This window comes from Centropristis striata, chromosome 7, assembly GCF_030273125.1.
Source record: "Centropristis striata isolate RG_2023a ecotype Rhode Island chromosome 7, C.striata_1.0, whole genome shotgun sequence".
NCBI classification, from domain to species: domain Eukaryota; kingdom Metazoa; phylum Chordata; class Actinopteri; order Perciformes; family Serranidae; genus Centropristis; species Centropristis striata.
Window position 1 is genome coordinate 31,124,197 of NC_081523.1, and position 22,844 is coordinate 31,147,040.

Here is a 22,844-nt window from a genome sequence, read left to right on the forward strand (position 1 = left end):
GCTGTTTGACTCCAGAAAACGACACTGACTGTTTGTTTGTTGGTCGGTTTCATGAAACTTATTTTAGAGCGGATCGAAATCATGGAGCATTTCCCATAAACAGATTTTTTTTAAAAAGTGCAACAGTTTTTGGGTGCGCAGTGCACTGGCCACATGACAATGGCAGATGAGAAACACAGCCAGGACGCTGTCGGTAATGTATTTTTGCATGTAAATATGAAAGCCAGGTAAATGTGCTCAGCAAGGCGATTCTGTATTTCAAAAGCAATCCAAAGTCTCAAGAATTTGCAGTAGAATATGTTTAAAAAGAACTCCTTTTAACAATGACTACATAGTGGAGGTAACTGCAGGATGTAAAGTACTTCAGTTGGTGATATAAAACATGACACACGTTTTTATGTTTATGTTACTTCAAAAAACATTGTTCACTCTTAATTTAGAGAGGACACGAACCGCAGTCTCCAGCACCCCACCCACTTCCCCTTTTGATTTCAAACTCCAAAACAGCACTACCGCCTTGGCATCTTTATTAATTAGTACTGCCCCTAGAGGGTGCCATGAACCATTACAGACCTACTAATATATATTTACAACTTAAATTTATCAAATAATCAAATTACTCAAATAAGTCTCGTAATATAATGTAGACTTGATTTATGGCATATCAAATGTTTCCTTAAGTGCGTCTGGTGCATTTTCATAATTCCTCCTTTACAATATCAACATTTTAATCTATTGATAATGTGAGCTGCCTTGTTTGTATATTTACATTTCTGGCAATAAATATGACATGAACCCACCAATCATGAAACATGACCCGGAATTTATGTCTGGCCCAGGGGTCTTTGTTTAATGTCTTTCTTCATCTCCCTCTACTAGCCACAAAAGAAGAATCTTTTGAAGAAATTCCAACATTTGGATATTCCTGGGAGATATCTGTGTTAGCATTCCCAGAATGCAGCATTTAAAGAAGAATTATCTGTTCCATCATATAGTTGTGGTACAGGAGGGTCCGTGTTGGTGCAATAACTTTTTTTTGCCATGGTGACGCACCCATATCGCTTTGCAAATGGCACAAAGCTGGAGAGATTAAGCTGGCTTAATTAGAAATACAATAACCTGCTGGTGACAAAAGTCTGAGGCGTCTTTCAGCGGCAGTCAGGAGAGGTGACGATTGAGAGGAGCACAGGGATTGACTCCGGGGGTCTGCTCATAATTCTCCCCAAGCCAAGAATACAAAAGCTAATGCTGGAGCACTTCCTCCAGTGCTTTCTTTCACCCTCTGAGCCACACACAAAAGTGGACACTGTGTGCAAGAAACAGCCCTGAACAACAGACCAAAAAGTTTTAATTGACACCTTAGAGCTGGTGACAGGGACTGGCAGTAAGAAGGCAAGTGTCAGGGAAACATGATGATACTGTAGGCTACTGCTACACGAGTGAACACTTTCCAGAGACATCTAAGAGAGGAGGCGCAGTGGAGGAACAGTGACTGTGATGTCATAATGTATATATCTCATTTCATATATATACAAGATCAGAGCTAGACAGACTTTTGTGTAGCCAGCCCAGTTACCAATTGAAAAGGTTGGACATTTCTGCAAACCATAGATATGTTAATCCTTAACGTTTTGTTTTTTGTCCGGTGACGAAGCAATATGATATTTAGAGGAGGGAGGGGAGTCGGATGAACCAAAACACACAGGACATTAAAGTAGGACACTGGTGATTACGACCCGTTGCTGGAGATGTTGTGGATTTGTGTCCCAAAGTACTATTTTAGAGTCTCGTTGCTGGATTTTGTCTGGTTTAAGCATTTTTTTTAAATATCGCTGTTATATTTACCTAACATTAACCAAGTGGTTTTATTGTTTTCAGTGTTTATAACATCACTTCTTTACAACTTGTAGTGGTCGTCACATGGTTTAAGCAGTGGCAGTCATGTGTCCCAATGAGAAGGGTTGCTGTGGTTCAGATGCATTCATAATTAACATACTTTTTAAAAATTTAGGGATTTTAAATTGTCTCTGGTTTGCAGTAACGTACAATGGGTACATTTATTCTGGCAACTGGGTTGTTTTGGCTCTCTGCATAAAGGTATACTAATTTTAAAACAAATTGAAAATGTAGATAGAAAATTCCAAAACCCTCAAATTTTGTGATATGAATTCAATATAACCAGAAATAAATGAAGTGAACTCATTGTGTGTTGATTTACACCAATAAAAAAAATAAAAGCAGAATGGGGAACACAATGTTTCCCTGGACTAAATTATTCTGTGTTGAGAGGATTTCCACTGACTTAGTCATTATTGTGATGCGAGTCTCTAGCATCTCAATTAGTGTTGGATGCATCACTCATCTTTATTCTGTGCTCCACTTTATGAATCAGGTTAAATTTCTGCCAGAGTGCGCCAAGTGCAGCTTTAACTAGGGACAGACAATCTGCTCTTTTCACTGATACTTTAGCAGCCAGAGCTGGCGTGGAGAGGGGATGGAGCACAGAAAAGAAAGTGGATATACCAGGTGGCGCTACTCTTGAAAATCTCATTATGTTTTCAGGGACACAATGCAGGACAAGGTGGTGAAGACGGGGTGACAAAGAAAAGCAACTTCCTCACTTCCCTTCACCTGGAGAGGGCCCTGTGCAGCATCCAGGAAAACAATGAATGATAACACATTTATCATTCTCACAAAAAGATATAATTTGTGTGACAGGGATAAGTTATGTTATAGTTTTGTTTTTTATCAAGAAATTAAGCACATTCATTAGATGTCTGTGTGCAAAGATAATTTCATAAGTCCCAGTGGCAGTATGATACTTTAAATAACATTGTTGATTAACACTGAGAGTTGCTTCTTGTGACCTCTGCTCTGGTGTAGTGTGTACACTCCACATATGAGTGATGTAGGAAAGCTTTGACCTCTCCCCTCCCTCCATCATCCTGTTTTTATTATTTCAACTCCTAGTTTAACACTTAGTTTAAGATGTTCCCCCCATGGCTGCCCCAGAATGCATGCCCTGGACTGAGTGACAGACAATGCTCATTTAAAACACAAAAGCACATAGACTCTCATTCAGACTACAGCTGCCCTCTTTCAGACCTGTATTCTAAAGCCACTTTCTGTTGTCCCCTGCTCAGGTTTTCCCCACGGAGGGAAATAAAGCTGGGCCCCACTGCATTGCATTTGGTGTGAGGGGAGAGAAGGGCTCGTCTGTTTGAAATAAAGAAGGAAAAACCTCTCCACTGAGAGGACACCTTAGAGGTGCACCTTTTGCTTTGTCCGGGGCAGTTGGCTGGAAAAATGGAAGGCGAAGTAGGAGGGGAAAACATCATGCAGGTGGGCAATTCGTCCCTAATGTGTTTATGAAAGATTCTTTGATAAAGGGGGAAAGAACGTCTGCTGATTCCCAATGAGCTTTTTGTCGCTTTTTCCCCCAAGTTTTCACATTTAGCACCTTGTAAGCAAGAGCCTTGTGTGCCAGCACTAACAAAACATACATGTGTTTGTTGTTGAAGGTAAGCCAAGCTGATTTACCTTTTCGGATGAGGGTGGGGATTCACCTGTCGGAGGAAACATTTGAGAAGATGAGACTAGACCTCTGTGCTTGCTATAGATTAGAGGGGAATATTTGAGTTGTTGTTATTGTTTGTCAGAGTTATGTTTCATTGTGAGTTTCCTTCACATGGCTGTCACTTGTGGAGTGGCTAATTCATCACTTATGTTTATGATTTTCTTAGTGCATTTTGGTCTGTCACTTTGTGATGAAACTAAATACAAAGCTGTTACATTAATCTATTTTTGTGTTCCTGCAAAATTCTTAATGTCATCTTGCAGATGAGTTGTGATATTTGGTGCTTTCCTCAAAATTTTATTTTTTACTGGCTTTTAAGCTGTTGTTATATGTTAGTTTATATTTATATGTACATGGTTGTGAAAATGCTTATGTCGCTTATGTTGCTGTTGTTGTTTTTTAGTCACAATATATTTATATTGTTTTATTATTCCTGAAGTTGTATTAAATTATGTTGATACAGTAGTGTTGTTGTGATTGAAAATAATTTACAGTTGGGATCACAAACAACTGTGGCTGATGGGAAAACTACTTTTCATTACAAACCGTAGTTTAACATGTACAAATTTAGAGTTTTTACAAAAAATCATGCCTATATTGTACAGGGTTTTTACCCAACTACACAAATTTTGTATTTTGTATATTGAATTTGTCACGCACAAGAAAATTACAGCAGAAGAAATCAGGCATTTTGTTATGTTAAAAAAAAGAATGTGTATAATATGGCATTATATTTACTTTCAAACACATTTTTTATTTTATTTTCACTCTGTATTATTTGAAGCAAAACTATTTTTGCAAGTTAAACATAAGCATTTAAAGATACTCTCCTGTAAATTCTAATGGGTGATCAGTTAGTAAAGTTTCCGCAGTAACTCAACACTGAAACATTGTGTGAAGGGGTGTAAAGTTACTGCTTTTTCAAAAATCGTTAAGAAAATAATTATCTTATAATATATAAGATACAACATGATTGCAATGATCATTTCAGACACAACCCCATTCCCCCCACTTAATAACGAAATACTAAATACTCATGAATCACTAATAAGTCTATTTTTTTATTTTTTTTTGCCTCAATTAAACATAATGAGAGTTTTTTTAGTCATTGGAAAAAGCTATATGATTTTTGTTAAAACACAACATGTGGCTGTCACCTGTCAATAATCTCTCCTAGAGCCACGGTCCAGTCTCCTTGTACAGTCAGGGACACTATCACACTGATAGTAGCAATGAGTGACAGACGATCAGCTGCAGCAGACATTACCCAGACTCAGGGTAAGGGCATCAGCACGGGGAGAATAAGAATGCTTCACTAGTTTTAAAAAGGAAGAGGAGGCTTTAGAGGAAGGGGAGGGGTCCATTTTTATTCTTGCATGAGGCACATTCTCTTTTTGCAGTGTATCAGAATACAGGATGCACTGTCTGATTTCTGTTCCCTTGCAACTATCTTGTCCCAATTCAAACCTCTTGTGGTTTATGTGGCTGAGATCCTGTTTCCAGCAGAGCCACCTGACCATGAAAAGAGTGTATGTGTCACGTTGCTGAGGAGCCAGCATCTCTGACAAGCAGCTGCTCTTTACACCAGAAACACATAGAGGACATGAAGCCAGAAATGGCATTCAGGAAAATGTCTTCAAAAAATAAATTAATCAATAATCAATATCATCAAATGAAGGTTAAGAAGTGAATGACATACTTAGTTCCCATATGGAAGATATGGGGCACTGCTGCACATAGGTTAAGTCTGCAACATTTGTCAGGAACACATTTTCAAGTTCAGAGGAATCCCACAGATCCGGTGACCTGGCTTATTGTTATCAGTGAATGTGACTGGTTTCCATCAGGAAAGAGGATAAAACCTCTGGCTTGTGGGCTAAAGGCGGGCGTCTTTTGTCCTTTCACAGGCCTAGTTACCTTCTGACAGCTCCTAAAGGGGAGTGAGCCATGTTATTGGCCACACACCTCAAACAGTAATTTGTGTGATATTGTAATATTATTCGCACCATTCTAATTCTTGAATCAGGAACACATGCCTCAAGTATCGCAATTATGTAAGCATAATGTTCCAAACAAAAGTATGAAGTCTTCTTTCATACAGGAAGTTGTTTTGGGAGTGTCTTGCAGACACTGATCTGCCGTTGTTGTTACATCGCAGTGTAGCTCTTGCCATGAGTGACATTGTTTGTTGTGATTGGCAAAATAATGAGAAAAGTTGATCAGAAAGCAAATAATACAAATCTCACATTTAATTTCAACACAGAAAAAGTTAATGTATACCGTTTCATTCAGTTCTACATTTTTAAAATTACCTGAATGAATTGAACTACAAAGTTCACTGTAATTAAAAAGGTTTTATTGACTCATTTCACACCAACAATGAAAAATGTGCCCTCATTTCGATGAAATTCCCAATAGTTGTCTACTCTCACCTATGGACCCTGCACTGTGCTGTCAAACTCTAAATTATTAATACGGTGAATTTCAAGGTCAGGAAGATGTGTTGGTGGTAGAGCTGCCATGAAGACTTAACCCACTGCACAGGAATTAGCTGAAATCCCCCAACAACAAAACTATATACAGCTATTTTTAGAAAACATATTCTGAGAAGAGAAAAACATTTTCCATCCTGTGACTGCATTTCAGGTCCAGAACTCCCATGACTTTAGTTTATTTGATGATAGATAAAGAATTGTACTTGTTTGTTATCATAACTATTTTTTCCTTTTCAATACAACAAAGATTTGTGTAAAAAGTAATTTAACTTAACATATTGAGTCAAATTGTAGGATTCATTTGAATTAACTCCATTCGCTTCGTTGTCTTGACATAAAATTATTTCGCAGCATGGACACTCAAATATTTAAGTTGAAGCAACAAGTTGGGTTTTACAGTGTACCTTCATTGCTATGAATTAAAAGCCAATCAATTTCAAGCAATACAATTAAACAGCACCACAAGCTCATCATACAGCTGAATCAACACCTTAACATCACAAATCCTCGCTAGTTGAACCTATTAAAAGGAGAACTGATTATATTGTATTTATTCTCTATTGAAAGTTTTTTTCTGGTCTTATGCATGTTAAAAATTGCTAAATTACCATTCACATTTTATGGACTATTAATATGTTTGTAAGATTCCTCCTACACAACTTACTCAGTAGAGCAGAGCCCTGCACAGGTCTGATTTTCAAGACACGTCCCTACCCCGCCCCTGAGACGTGCAATGCCATATCTGCCCACTACCCGACCCTTTCTATCATCCTACATCCTATAATAACTCTATGCAACATTTCATCAGCCATTGCAGTTTTCCGGCTGGGCACACTGCCAAATTTCGCGATCTGCGGAGTTGACTACAAAGGATTGAGTAGTGTCTGACGTGTTGTTATTATTTGAAATAATTTAAATATATTTTTTATGGGAAACCTGCGATCCGACCAACATGTTCTTTATTTTACCCAGTACTGAACCTGGAAATAAAGTTAGGACAAAATATCACCCCACCTGTTTTGCAGGTCTCCCACTGGTACCTGACCTGATGCAGGACTCTGATAAGGGGGTTGGTTACCGGCTGTACTTATTCACTGTTCGTAGTTATTCAGCAGAAAAGTAATGCAATATAATTTATAGATAACCATTTGTTTTTTACAAATAACCCATGCTGGTGTATTATGACCCATATCAATGCTTCTTGTTGTCGACCTCTAGTGGCTGTAGTAAAGGAGAATGTGGGGCCAGTATAAAGGCCAAGAGGCCACCAAAGAGTGGTGCGCAGATCTGCTGTGACAGCGTCCAAACTTTTAGCTTCCAAAATAATCAATGAAGATATGCTGCTACTCCCTGTGTGTAAATGTGCACAGCATCTCTTAAAGTGGATACCTTCCTGACAAAAAATGAAGCTGTCTTCTGCGGATATACCTCTGGCCACTCCTGCCCTCGAAAGAATGAACAAAGGTCTTTCTTCCAAAGAAAAGTTTTTTTTAGGTTAAAAGTATTCTGATAGACTAATTTGTCATATATGCTTTGAGGAACAAATTCAGCTAAAAGGTCTTTTTACTTGCACCTGATCCTGGTTCATCTCTCAGGGCGTGTGGTGACTGAGGTGTGTGGTTGCGCTGCAGCTAAAGGCAGGTGAGTCAACGCGGTTTTCAGGTTTGATTTCACGTTGCTCACTGCCTGGTCATTCACTGCCTGGACAGGACACTCCGTGTCCGGAAAGGTTTCCCTTACAAATTGGTTACATGCAACCTACAGCTTACACCCCAGCACCTCTCCATTTTTTATGATGAGGTCTAAATGAGGGAAACTGCTCGCTGCTAAGGCATTGTGCATTTGTTTGCTCTTGTAAGGGAATTTTCACCTGCTGGGAAAAGCAAATTTTATAATGGCAGCCAGGCAGCCTGTAGATTTGTACTGTATATCGTTACAGTCCATAAACATGTCAAAAGCCAGACAAATAAAGATACACGGGAAGCATATTTGACAAATAGAGAAAGACCCAACATCAGTCAATAGGAAGTGTTAAGGACGGCACAGTGGCAGGCACTAATTATTGTTGATGCTTCTCAACGGCATCCTCAGCCTTATAATCATCATCATCTTTGTCAAATTAATTATCATCATTATCATGAACATTACATCATCAGCAGCTGATTCACAGTAACACTGTCAGTCCTGCCTCCAGCTGCAGACAGCAGTAGCCCCAAATTCAAAAGTGTTATTTTGCAAAGCTTAATTGCTGGTGTTCTTTTTCACTGAAGATGAAATTGTAGTTTTGTGAGATGTTTTGGTTCTCTCCACCTCCTGAGTGTTTCTGAATCTATTATCTACACTCTTATCTGAAAATAGGAAGCAGCTGACATTAGTATGGATTAGATGTATGTAGTCAGTGATGTCATGGGCTGTGTTTCATGTATATCAGTCTGGAGGATAGACTGGGAGCCCAGCAGGTGACAGCGTAATAAATACATCGAGCATTTCTATACTATGTCAGTTATAAAGCATTGTAAAAAAAAATCTGTTGCAAAAATAGTGCAAAGGAAGGGAATTAAAGAACAGACTGTCAATGATTTGACCTGGGGCTGCAGGAATTTAACATGAAGTGTTATGGTCAAATAAATTAATTAGATCTAATTATATAAATTAACTTTTTGTGATGCCGGGGCCTGGGGTGGCAATGCTCTGTCCAGCAGTTTGATCCAGAGTAAGATGTGTTAACAGCTGCAGTCTAACCAATGTTTGGAGACCCAGAGGTTTTGTGAATGGTCTCTAAAGGCGATTCACATTATTTGGACTTTTTGTGAATATAATCTGTAGAAAAAAAACCTTTTCCTTTTTGTCTGTGGAGTTGCATTGTTTCTTTAGGAAGCCCTTTGTTGCCTGTTTCATCTACAAATCAGATATGACTTTTTGTATCTTTGATGTGTTTGTACAGTTACTGTGCTAAAGAGAACTGGATCATGTGTGACGGTGCAGGCTGTGTGTGATCGAAATGTCGATAATGATCAGTAACAGTATCACAAAATTCTCTTTAATTCACTAGACTTTAATGCGACACAGTATTGATTTCCAGCTTTCCATATATGTATTGACAAGATTGTAACAAAAGAAATGATTCAAGTCAGAAAATGTTCGAGTCACTTGCTTGTTCTACATTTTATGCACCTGCAGCTTAATGTGCTTCGTAGGTAGAGTAATAGCAACAATTTTAAGAAGAAGAAGAAAAAGAATAATAATAATAATAATAATAATAATCATAATAATAATAATAATAATAATAATAATAATAATAATAATAATGTGCTCTGGTCAACTATCAACGATCACCCATCTGTCTGATTCATAGTAACCAAAAACCATATTCGGCTAACAGGTGATTTTCAGAAAAATCTCGCACAGATTAAGTGCCTCTAACACCTGAATCTGTGTTATTTCTGAAATAAATAAAAAATAATAATTAAAAAAAAGACAGCCTATTGTGCAATACACAAAAGGAGCAATGGCTAAATGGCCAATGTGCAAAAAAAAAAAAACCTAAACATTATTATTACAGGTAGGTCAGAGCCAGTCTTTAAGTCAGTTGACCTCTGATTAACTGATTGCTAATTTAGTGTTACCTAAAGAGTCTTTAGTCAGAGCACAGCAGGTCATCTGAACATGCAACAGATTTATTTTACCTACAAGGAAATGTACGGTTCCATATGGATGGAGAGTAAAGGCTGCAGAAGAAATGATTAGGAAATTAAATCTATGAAAACAAAGTGGTACGAGAGCAGTTGTGCTGTTGAATTAAACTGTGTTATACAAGAGGTGTTTCTAATATTTTGTCTACCCGGTTTATATATCTCAGTTTTGTGGTTTGCAGTCCATGTACACAGGATTTCACATTATTCCTGAAAATCTGTTCTGTGTGTTCATGCAATTTTGTGATATGGTGACATCACAGAGTATTATTTTAAATGTTATTTTTTTATTTTTGTATGTATATATACGTTTTTCCTTTATTTAATATATACTTGTTTATTTCCCTTCGTTTGTAAGTAAATAAGATAACGTGTCTGTTAGTTTTTGTCTGTGTCTTTCACTGAAGGTGCAGACGATCGACTAAAACATTGACATGCTGCATGAGTTAGTTTTTGAGTTATTGTTTTGCCAGCTGTAAAGCTGATTGGATTAATAACGGAAAAAAGTGAGTAAATACGTGTCATGCAAAAACATTCATCATGTTAGAGCTGTAGTTTTGCCAGGTGCAAACATTTTCAGTGGTGGAAGTCTCGTTGCTGTACAGCTGCTGTTCTGTGACTCTCTGATATCTCTTGGTTAAAATTATTCATAGGGGCCATATGTGTGTTGTTAATGCCGACCTGGGTGGTTAATCTTTATTGTCAGGAGAATACAGCAATGCCAATTGATGCACAAACTGGCACAAACTGTATTCAAATCATAGCTATTGAGTTACATACTGTAGATAAGCTGATCTACATACATATAGCACAAAAAACCTGAGATCTACTTGAACATTCCCCACAAATATATTTCAAGTAGTGGAAAATAAATGCAGCGTGCCATTTTTCTGTGGCTTCTCTGAATTTACTTGTCATTCTTTTAACCTGAAATAGTTGTGGCACCAAATGGATGTAGATATTCCAATCTCAAAAGTCAAATTTCTGGCAATAGGCAAATTAAATACGGACTAGAACAGGCATGACAGTTATTAACCCTGGAGCGTACAACATAGTGAATATGTACAACTGACAATAAAACTAATTTCCATGGTGAGAAAAAGGTCATTTTGATTTGTGGATGAAGCCCGTCTGCATAAATCAAAAATAAACACATGTGGGAAGAGAGTTAAAACATAAAAATAGAATTTCAGATAAGTTGGTCCAGAGAGAGGAACAGAATGTGCTTATTAGTTTGCAGCAGAGGCTCCTATCGTATGGCCTTGCGCAGGGATATGGCTGACAGGATGAATGCAGCAGGCTCTGGCACTATCTATCATATCTTATTGTATTCTAACAACACATTGTTAATCAATTCAATACTTGAATAAACCTGAATTCCTACAGAGAAAAGGTTTTGTGAGGAAAGTATTAAATATCACACGGTTTTATTGCTCTCCTTTCATGCAGATTCACAAGGTTGCCAGGCTGTTTCCTGATGTGGCATTTAAGCCTCCACACGGTATTCACAGCCTCACTCCATTGTGTGTCCTGCAAAGAAAAGAAGCTATGGAACACAATGTGTTAACCAGTGTGTAATGCAGGCCGCGCAATAATTCAGTATAGTTGCAAAGAGCTCTCCCTGCAAATTACAGGGAAGTGATACTCTAGAAGTTCTTCCCTCAGTTCTTCGCCCTCATGTTTTAGTCTCCTGACCACACTCTCACCTTCAAATAAATGATTAGTCAGATAGAAACTGTACAGTCTATGAGCCCTTGTATCCTTAAACCGTTATTGCCATAGACCAAGATTTTTATGTAAATTTGTGCACAGCCAATGTTGAAAGGGTTCCCCTAAACCTTTGTATTATTCTTATTCCAATAGATACTCAGATTTAAGTATTCTAAATCCTTTTGGAATACTTCAGATTTGTCTTGATGAGCCTTTTCACCTGGATCTGATATTTCCATGTAAAAACACATTCCTGACAATGTCCTGGCTGTGTGTCTCCTCTGCCATTGTCATGTAGCAGGTCCACTGCACATACATCATTGCACTTTAAAAAAAAGTCTGATTTTGGGGAATACGTGTCTTGTATACATTTTAGAGAAAATAAGACATAAGCAAATCAGAAAGGGCACTTGCGAGGACAGATCTTAACCAAGACCAGACCTTTTTCTTACAGTTACCAAAATTATTTTTTTTTTAATGGACACATCTGCTGCATGATTTGGATCAAGTTTTTCTGTAATACTGGTGACAAATAAATAAACGAATAAACAAACCAAAAAACACTATCTCTGTGGCAGAGTTCAGTAATGCTTCAATTAATCTATTTATAAATGTAGTAACTGTATACAGAATGCCCCCAATTTAACCTGTAACTCAAACTGAATACAGTTACTTATATTTTATATTTTAAATACATAATCCTGTTGCTTGTATAGCAAAGATTAAGGATTAGCATTGTCACAGATTTTGTCACAGTGATTTGTAACAGTTTTGAAAGGCACAGCTAAATTATATTGTCATGCTGATTGGGCCATCAGATACTAACAACATTTCAGTTTGGAGGACTTGTTGGTACGTCAGAGTACTTATCTTCCCCAAGTTCACACGAGTCGGCTCCCAAAGCATCCATGATAAAATGAGCTGGAAAGAACATTTCCCAGCTGCATACATGTTCTTGGCTAAATATAGACTGTGTATAGGAACAATACTTGTGAAATGACTGAGGAGTGTCACAAGTCCACAAAAACAGTACAGAAAACGATGCAAACTGAGTTAGGCCTTCAAAATTCCTTTTTGAAATGACTCTCATACCTCTGGGGCAGCAATCATTGAAGAGCTCCTCTGTCAGAAACACAAAAGAAGACAATTGTGTCTGTTAACAGTGTTCAGCCAAACAGTCTTTCTTTGGAAACATACTCCACCAGTAGCAATGAAGTGTATAGCCATTCAGTGTTCCATTCCTGAAACAATAGCAGCCACAAGTCATATCATGAGGAAAATCTTAAGGCTTACTATGTTTTATCTCTGTAAATGATGTACGTATTTCCTTTTTTACCAGTGATGCCCGCAACTGGTGTTTCTTTTCTTTCCAAACGCTGCCATACAATGATGTTTCCTCTCTTTTCACATGGAGATGATTAGTGTGACCTCCCGGCTGGGGCATGGCACCAGTCCCCTCAGTCCCTTTTTTAAATTGTTATCAATAACCAGACAGTGCTGAAAGACGCAGCCATTGTGTCTTCTTGTCCAATGAAATTTGCATCCCTGTTCAAGCGTCCCATAGAAAGGTGGGCATGTTGAGATGGAAACCGAGATGCAGTAGTCATTTTAGATGTCATCACGGCATTCGCTGCATACTGTTAAAATGTATGCAAAGGCCTGCAATCTGCTGGCTTTTACAGGGCCTCAGTACAATTAATGCAATGTTCTCGATTTGCAAATAGAGGAGAGCTGTCATCTCTTGCATACATGTCTGAGCACTGTTTAGCTGCTGAATGGGAGATAGGCCCTCTATGATTGCTATGAAAGCTGAGCTCAGCCTTTCTCTTGAAAAGACAAATGCAGAGGAAAAAGAGAGGATTTACCCCCAGAGAACAAAGAAAACTACAAAATCGCTTCTGTTTTTCAGGGGCTCCGTTTGACGAGAACACCCAAGCTAGATCCCTAAAATAGAAAGTTAACAGCTCATGTCACTCAGCTGCTGACAAGCAAAGGATAAGAGGCTCTGCTATAATCTCTGTGTGTTGTATCTGAATCCCTAAACAGGCTCCTGAACAGGGACAGCACAAACTACAGTGGCAGGGCATTTATGGAAGAAGGGGGTCCTAGAAGCTACTAAGTGGTTCTTATCTAGTTTGGAGAGCAGGCTCTCAGTGCACTCTGACTCATGCTGACACATGCACTTCAGTGACAAAGCCCAGAATTGTGGGTACAGTTGTTCAAATGAATAAGGTGCAGATTGGATAGCCTGTGATCTTAATCAACTGTTTAATATGTGCATGTTCACCTTTTTGCAATGCTGAACTGTTTGGGTCTTGTGTTAAATATCCTTTCATGTAATGCTTTGCTTGGTATTGTTTACATCAGTATTGACACATTTCACACTTTTCAGAGCAGGCGCAAAAAGACATGGTCTCACCTTTATCAACGAGGAAGCACCAAAATGATTCCCTCCTGTGTTCTCTTCATACAACCCATGCTCAGAGAATTCAATAAAAAAAAAAAAAAATGATGAAGCACTGACAATGCACACTTGCACAGATACCTTGGTGTGCCCCAGCGCTCAATGTCTGCTGGGATCGGCTCCAGCCCCCCGCGACCCTAGTTAGGATAAGTGGTCAAGGATGATGAATGAATGAATGAATGAATATGGCAGTAATGTTAGCAGGCTTGGAGGATGGCATATGACTTGTAGAACTACTATAGTCATACACACTTTCCCCGATTTAGTCTTTTTTCAACTTTGAGCACAAAATTAAGTTACTTGTCAGAAAATATTTGGCAGTGTGGCTCATTAACAATGGCATGAAGGGACTTAGTAAAATATGAAATATCATACAAAAGCCAAAATACACTGGAGGGGGGCTCCAATGAGTCACTCTTTAAAACTATCTGTTCCATCTCACATGACAAATGTATTTTTAAAATGTTTTGCAAAAATAACCATGCTTATATGCTTAAAACTGAGATGCATTCAGCACATTTGTTTGACTTAGTGAGTGTAAATGGAACTTTTCTTTGTTACAGGAAAACTCCAGAGTACCTTTAACTGCACCAAGGCTGATTTGTAATCATTCACAATCCTACTTTTATTCTATGTAACATATGGTTCACTCACCCAAAACTGAAACTTGAACTGCAACAAAACACGAGAAACAAAAAGCTGGCAGTAGTAACAAGTGCTTGAGTAACGGCCATGTGCAGCTGTGACGCTGCTGCTTTTACCTCAGTACTGCACACACTGTACCTAGAGTATGATATAGATTTGTATAGGTTTTAAGTATGTCATAAAACAACATGACATGACATGACATTGAACACACACAAACACAATACTTACACGTAAAACACATATGCTGTCTCATACAGGCGTTCAAGCAGATGTTGAACCTCCTGCAGGGGTTTGATCCTTTTCAAAATTAGTGCAGATTTGGAGATAAGATCTGGCTCTCAGACGGCGTTCACACTCTTTCTACCACCAGAAGATAAAGCTGGTTCACATGTTGCTCTAGTTACTTCCTGGCAAATTCCAGGACTTGAGTTTTAATCAAAACAAAATAATGACTGGTGTGTTAGCTGCATGACAAATAAATCAGGGCACAGGAGGACTTCCTAAGTTACAGTATGGCCAGTTGCTGACAAGCAATGAAGCATTGGAAAGGCTATTTTGGGCTACATTATATGTAGATCAACATTCTGTTTTAACCGAATAATCTCTGTTCTCTTGGGGTATACACTTGTGTAATAAAGTATTCTACCATTGTTATTGTATCATAATTTGTTATGTTTGTCTGTGTACAACTTGTTCAAGCTGTCTGAGATGTGTGAGGCAGTCTCCAAACCTCTACACTTACCTGAAAAGATTAATAAGCATATTTTCTGGATGCATCCATTATCCAATGTCTACTGTAATGGCAATCTCACAGAATTGACTACTATTATACCATTACATAACCTCTAAATTGAATCCAAAAAAGGCAAACATCATTGACCCAGTTGTTTACAGGCCAGCATCACAGTTCACTTTCACTGTCATGATCAACGACGTACAAGTGCATGAACAGACCGATATGAATGAACTAAATGGGCACTAGTGACGCTCTGTGAACAATAATCCTTGAGCTCTGATAAACGCATTGTTCACATTGTTTTTTAAGTAAACTACTTGAAACCAATGATTCAAAACCCCAGCACATCTTCATTTAATAACACTCAGGTTGTAATTATTAGGACATCTGACAACTTAGCCAACAAACACTACAGTACGTGTTTCCCATCAGAGTGAAATCAAGATGATGGGCATGATGGGTTTCATTCTAGCTATTCACTTCTGATGTATTTAATTCCAACATTCATAATGTTGGTGGCATACTGAGACAAGGACTGCTCATTGTGCAGTGAGCACAGCTGCAGTAGTTCTTTCACATTTATTTGCTGTCATTTATATTATTTTCTGCCTACTTTCATAAGATGGCAATTGTCGTAAAATTAAACTCTACATTGTCTGTGGGCCCTATGGTGATAGGGTGATAGCCTCAGATTTTGGTGATTCCCTGACTTGTCCTCATTACGTTTAATTGAAATCTACTTAAATTGCAAGATATGCATGATATTTGAAACTAGTGTTGGGTAGTTTTCAGAAACAAACTCATCTGAACTGTGTCTGTGCGAAATTGACACTTGTAACCAAAAGAGAAATATGCAGAACACATCCATGCACTTCAGAAGATCTACTTTAATTATACAAGTGTGGATACTCATTAACCTCCTTGGACCAACTTTGCACACAAAATATCTCATAATCTAACCTTCGTATTTATTGTAGACCTTATGAGAAATGAAACAAGGACATTAGAAGGAGGGTATGAACCATGCTAGTTTCCCTTTGATTCCTTATGCACAAAATAACTGAAATGTTAGTTTTCATAGGTTGTAGCTATTATAATTAACAATCTCATATGTTCTTACCAAGCATCTGTGCATGTGCAATGATCAGCCTGTATTTTTGAATGGCTAGGGAAACAGTGAAGGAAGACAATGACACTGGATGATAACACCAAATGTCAGATGTAATAAGTCTCAGTGTGACTCTGCAGTACGTGGGCTGTCGTTTTTAGACCTGTCTCCAGGCAACAGACTATTATTTTAGTCTGTGGATAGACACTTCAATGTGATGTTGCAGCCAAATAGCTTTGAGTTACTGCATAAAACAACTCTGCAAACATGTTCACATTGTTTAAACATGTATGGCTGGTGTGTTACTAGCTTGGATATTACTACACATCTCTCCGTTATTCACATGTGGCACAGAAACCAATGGTACACAACTGGTTTGGTGGCTTAACATATGAAGGCTGAATCCCAGGAGCATTCCCTGAACACAGTTATTTGATTTGTTCTTGCAGCCACAGCCTAGTCCTGCCTAAGTGCTGTGCAGAGGCATATGGCCAGGCTTGTGTGGGCCTAATTACAGGCATTATCTCATTCACTTTTGTAAGGGACTGTTGTGCCATCTTCCATTTATTTAATTAGGCTTTTCACGTATTAGAAAGGCCTAGTTTGGGCTGAAAATGTAACATATGGGTTGAGAGAACGAAGACTTTGGGGGTGTTGTAGTGTATTAAAAATATATTCTGCCTTTTTTTCTGATGTGGAGCAATTTGTCAAGCAATTAGCCATACTAATTAAATTTTTGTGGCGCTAATCAAACGAATATGCTAAAACATTCTTTACATTGCCAGTCCACTGTCTGTTCCCATTTAACTTGATGGCTTAAAAGAGCCTCCTACTCCTGGCTTCCACTCCACTTGATCACCTCATTTGCATTTTATATTGGTAAATCAAATTAAGCACCCGTAGCTTTTAACATGATTGACTGCAGCCAGGGCTGCTCAGATGGGACTTTTTCTGCACAGAAAATTAGACCAATTTTAATGTGCAGGGCAGAGAGCCTAGCTCCCCTCACATTCAGCAAATCGCATTCACTCAGCTAATTAAAATGATTTTTCCCCCTTTTTGTCTGTGTTTGCCAAGGGGCTTTGATAGATTTGCCCACCTGCTGTTTTACTGTACATCTCATTTTTCTGCTTTTTTCCCCAGTGGAGGCCTCTCACATGCTGGGGTTCCACTATTCCCAGGCCGTCATGCATGATTATTGTTGCACTATAGTATAGCTATATCAACGTAGCCAATAACCAGTCAATAAGCCTCAGTTTTTCCTGTTTAGTTCCTGACAATACATTTTCCTAAATGGTATTGACATAAGGCTACGTCTGGATGGTTATTGTAGCCATTTGAAAATAAACTGTGTATCACTTGATTATGGTGTTGCACAAGCAGTTATGAGACTTATTTTCGATTCAGTTACACTTCATAGATATTTCGTGGTCAAACAAGGCTAAATGGCAGAATCACACAGTAATCAGACATTTAACACATGTGTGATGTTGGGTGGAGCTAAAAGTGAGTTTGATATATTGATCTTTCTATTGATTTTTACTGCATATATATTGCACTACTTTAGAGACAGGACTGTAGCCACTATTAAGAACAGTGAGGTCATTTTCTGTGGCATTTTGGGAGTAGGCCTGTTAGGCAACTTGGCTTGAGTTTTCATACAACAAGCTTAACAGACATGGGGGTTTGTGGTGGGTGTCCACGGCTTTTTTTAATGTGGTAAGTGTATCAGTGTTTGAACCAATATTTCATTTAATTTCTAACATAAACATAAACATAACGTAAACATAACTTAAAGGTTAATAAATACATAAAATATATGCATTTTTTAAATTTTTAAAAATCTACATGAAATCAAAAATGTATTTCATGTTCTACATAAAATAACAACTGCTACATAATAATAAGGCTCCACTGAATTTATAGATATAGATAATAGGAAACATACATCTGATGCTTGTAAATCTATCTTTCGAGAAACAGTATGTGCTGTTGTCAGCATATTTTGAAAGAGAAATAAAAGTTATGTGAGCTGTGAAAAAAAAGCGAGGAGGAGAGAGAAAGCTGTTCTTTAAGGAGTATTCCCACTGGGAATAATAGGTGCAGCACAGTGCCGGCACCAGGCGCTTCCCCGGAACGCAACAGTCAGCTTAATTACGGCTTTTAGGATCATTACTGCTCCAATGTGAATGTCAAAATGGACAAGGCTAGTGGGCCTTTGACAAACAGGCAACCACCACCCACCACCCTGCACACTTGCAGTCACAAGGGCAGGCCCAGAACTGAGAGAAAAATACAAGCCTTGTTTGTTGTCCTTCAAACCAGAGGAAAAAATGTTACAGAAAAGATTTTCGAAAACAAAGCCTTACTATCACACATCTTTCACAGCACCCAAAGCTGCACATATATAGTGTATATACATATATATATAGTGTATATATATATAGTGTGTGTATATATATATATATATATATATATATATATATATGTATATATATATATATAGTGTGTGAATATATAGTATATATATAAATGGTGTATATATAAATAGTGTGTGTATATATATATATATATATATATATATATATATATATATATATGAATTTATGAACGCAGCTCTTCTCTCTCTTTTACACCTCCGACCTTTGCAGACTCCAGTTGTCATGGCTGCGAATGGCTCATTACAGATCCGCTAGTTGAGGAGGCCATTCATCATTCAAGAGCAGAAGCTTGCATCCAACTCAAGAGCTAAAGGGAAGTGGCTCTCCAAGAGCCTTGGCCTCATCCCTACAATCATCCAATGAGGTCCTCCATTAAGCGCCATTCCTCATAGTGTGGAATATAATGTAAAGTACTCCTTTTCTAAAAGCTTTGTCAAAAGTCTTCACTTGTCATAATTCTGTCATTGATGCCTCACTTCAGTTTTTCTGACTATGTAGGATCTTCTTGACAGTCGTTAAGGTTTATATAGTCAACTTTCTGGGGGAGCATTGCATTATCTTAATAAAATAATGCTATTCATCAGTATTTCTTGAAAGACACACTTTAAAGAGCACACTGTTAGTGTGTGTCTTTTAAAGCCAGAGGTTTTTTTTGATAATGGGTCATATTTAACATTCTTTTAATCATCAACAAATCCCAGTATCCAGAATGAATACTAACAACTATCATATTTTATCATTAAGCCTGCTCTATCTTTTTCGTCTGTGCTACATGAATGAGCCGAACTGTTTGTGACACTGATGACACGTTCCTTCATTACCATGAACACACACACTGGAGTTTTTTTACTTCTTTATTTCCTGCCATCTGAAACACTCACAAGAGCACAAAGGGATTAATCTACAGTTGAAAATAGTTCCAACAAATGCATTATCTCCTCCTGTCAGAGTATCACTTGTTAAAGACGTCAGTGACCAGCTGTTGTGTGAAACTACTAAGCAGATACTAAGCTGTTATTTTCAGATGTGTATCTTCAGGCGGAACTGTTTTCTTTTTCATTCTTTTTTGTCTTTAAGCATATGTTTAACTTTTATCGTTTTTTATCAATTCTAAGTCAAGCATTGTGGAACTGACAGTTGATATGTGTAGTATTTATGAAGAATCAATAATAACTAGAGGGGCACTTGAAGAGCACTGACCTCTGCCAAGGGAAACGGCCCTTTTTTGCAGAAGTAAAAAATAATTTGTGTATCTTCTTCGCAATCTTCATCCATTCCATCCAATGTAACGTTTTCTTTCTTGGTCCGGGCTACCCCCTTCCACCATGTTTTATGAAAATCACACCTGTAGTTTTTCAATTATCCGGCTGACAAATAGACAAACCAACAAAGCATTCCCTCTTTGGCAGGGGTATTAAATACAATCAACACGTATCATTGGGATTTTAACTCTCACTGGTGTTTTTTCCCCTTTCTTTATGGCTAAATTGTGGAACAAAACAATACTGCCTGAAAAGAACTGTCCTGTGCCACTTAAAATGATGGGGTCAGAATCAATTTCCTGGTGTGATATGCATACCAGGTAAGAGCCTTTTCAATGATTTTCCAGTCAAGCTTGTTTTGGTTTCCAATGTTGTTGTGCCAATTTCAGTGGTGACCCTGAGCGCACAGATTCAACCTATCAAAACAAGGAAGGTCAAAACTCTCAGGTGTTGTGCCCGTCTGAGTGCTTTAAAGCCAAGTGCGTTATCGTTTTCACCCAGAGAGAGGCTATGATAGTAGCAGAGGATGAAGGTTAGCAGACAGCACATCACTTGAAGTGCTTTAAAGCCATACCTGATTTGTTTTGTAGCGCTGCCACTCTGCCTTGTTTTGCACATTCATATGAGGAGAGCACTGTGCTGATGCTCCTTCTGCTGAATCAGATGGAAGTCAGATTTAGCCTCCACCAAGCGCAAACTCACATTCCAGCGTTGCAAACAGCTCGACCAGCCTGTTGCTGCCTCAGACGCAGAGGAAAAGCTGCTGTTAGCCACAGTAACACTGAGCACTGTGTGGGAGATAAATAATGTCACCTGATTGTCAAATTGCTGCTGATTGCTAAAACCATCACATTCACCTGTTCTGTGCAGTTTTTAAATCGAGTTAGCCTGGAGAAACATAAAGCATTTTGAGAAATATCTGAATTCTGAATTTAAATAATTTCTTTGATTTGTCCAACCTTCAGCCTTTTTCCATCCAATTTCTTTCAGTCAACTATAATGCATCTCAGATCATTTTTACATGACCTGAATCCTCTTCCTTAGTGCTATTAAAGTTATTTTGACTAACACTGGATCTTTTAATGTTGAAAGAGTCAGAGACAATATTTATAATTAAGACCACATTGCTTAACCAGGTTGTATAAGATATGCCAGTATAAGCTTTTATAATGTAAGAAGCAAGAAGACAAATGGCTGGCATATCACTACACTTAACACATACAGTATACGACATGGACTGTTCTACACTGTACAAGTATGTGCAGAAATGTAGAAAATAGAATGCCACAATAAAAGAAAATCAAATTACTATAAACATATCATAAAATTATATATCTGATAGTGGATATATATATTAACATTGTAATGTAATAACACATTTAATGTGGAGATACAAATATTTAAAATTCTAAAATGTTCAGATTTCGTCAGAAGTTTTATGTGTTGTTCTTTTGCTGCTTCCATGACATTCTCAGTTTTTTACCCAAAGTAAATATTGAAGTTTGTTTTGGTCTGAGCTTGTTAAATTACTTTTCTGTTTCTCTGGGTTGTGATGTTATTGAAAGTGTTTCTCTCTGGTTGCTGGTAAAACTTTCACATGTACCATATCCCAATTCAATACAACATGCTAATTAAATACAGTATATACTAACTGATAGTGTCCTGTTGTTGTCATTACAAAGTTTTGTACTACCAAAAATATATTCAACATATGTGCATCAATAAAACTGTGCCAATTTATCAAAAAAGAAAACATTGTTTTTTAGTTGCTGCTCAATTTATTTTGTGGGACAAATCTGACCTGTTAGTATGTCTACTGGCTTTTTTAAGCACATTTATTTGCAGATTTGGACACATTTTGTGGTGTCAAAAAGGTAAACAGCTGTGGTCTGTTTTCTCAGGGTTACCTGATTGTCTGTGCTCATTGGTTTGAACAGTCAGGCTGTGCTCACTTTTAGTTTAGTTCATGTCTTTTTTTTCAGTTTCTGCTCACCCATAAGGCCTTGATAATTTGCCACTCTGCAATGTCTAAGCCTTATATTGAGTCTTTATAGTAGATGTCCATTGGTTAATGCATTCTATTCTCTGGCTATAATCTGATTGGTGCAGATTATGTGAGGGCTGTGCTGAGGCCAAACAGCATACGTTTAAAAAAAGAATCTATCATGTCCTTGACTCTGAAATGTGTGATTCATACTTTAGTAAAAATAGACTCAAAAATAGAAGAGTTTGGTGCGACAGTGGTAAGGCTGCTTTGCTCATGTGTCTGTAAACATGGACACTTTGGACAAAAAGGACACTATGGGTTAGCACTGTAGAAAAGTTCACAAGGAGTAGACATGTTAAAAGTCAGTGATGGCAGATCCTGATGCTGCTTAGATAAACCTAAATGAGATGTGAACAGGTGGCTCAGACCTGGTGGCCTCTTGGTCATAAGTATCCTAACCAGCCTGCAGTGCCTGTGTTGAACTGGGGCGCCTCCAGAACTGGGTCTTCCCTGTGAAAGGAAGTGGGTCATTAAAAATGCATTGGCATTGTATATTAATTTTGTCCTGTGTAAAGAGGCGGTAAGATTAGAAGACAGCCAGTGTCTGCTGCTCAAGACAATCATGAATTGATCAATGCTGATGTTTGTCTGTCAGTGCAGCTTCTGCCATGTAACACTGACTGTCATCATCATGTCTGGAAGAAGAAGACACAGAGGAGGATTT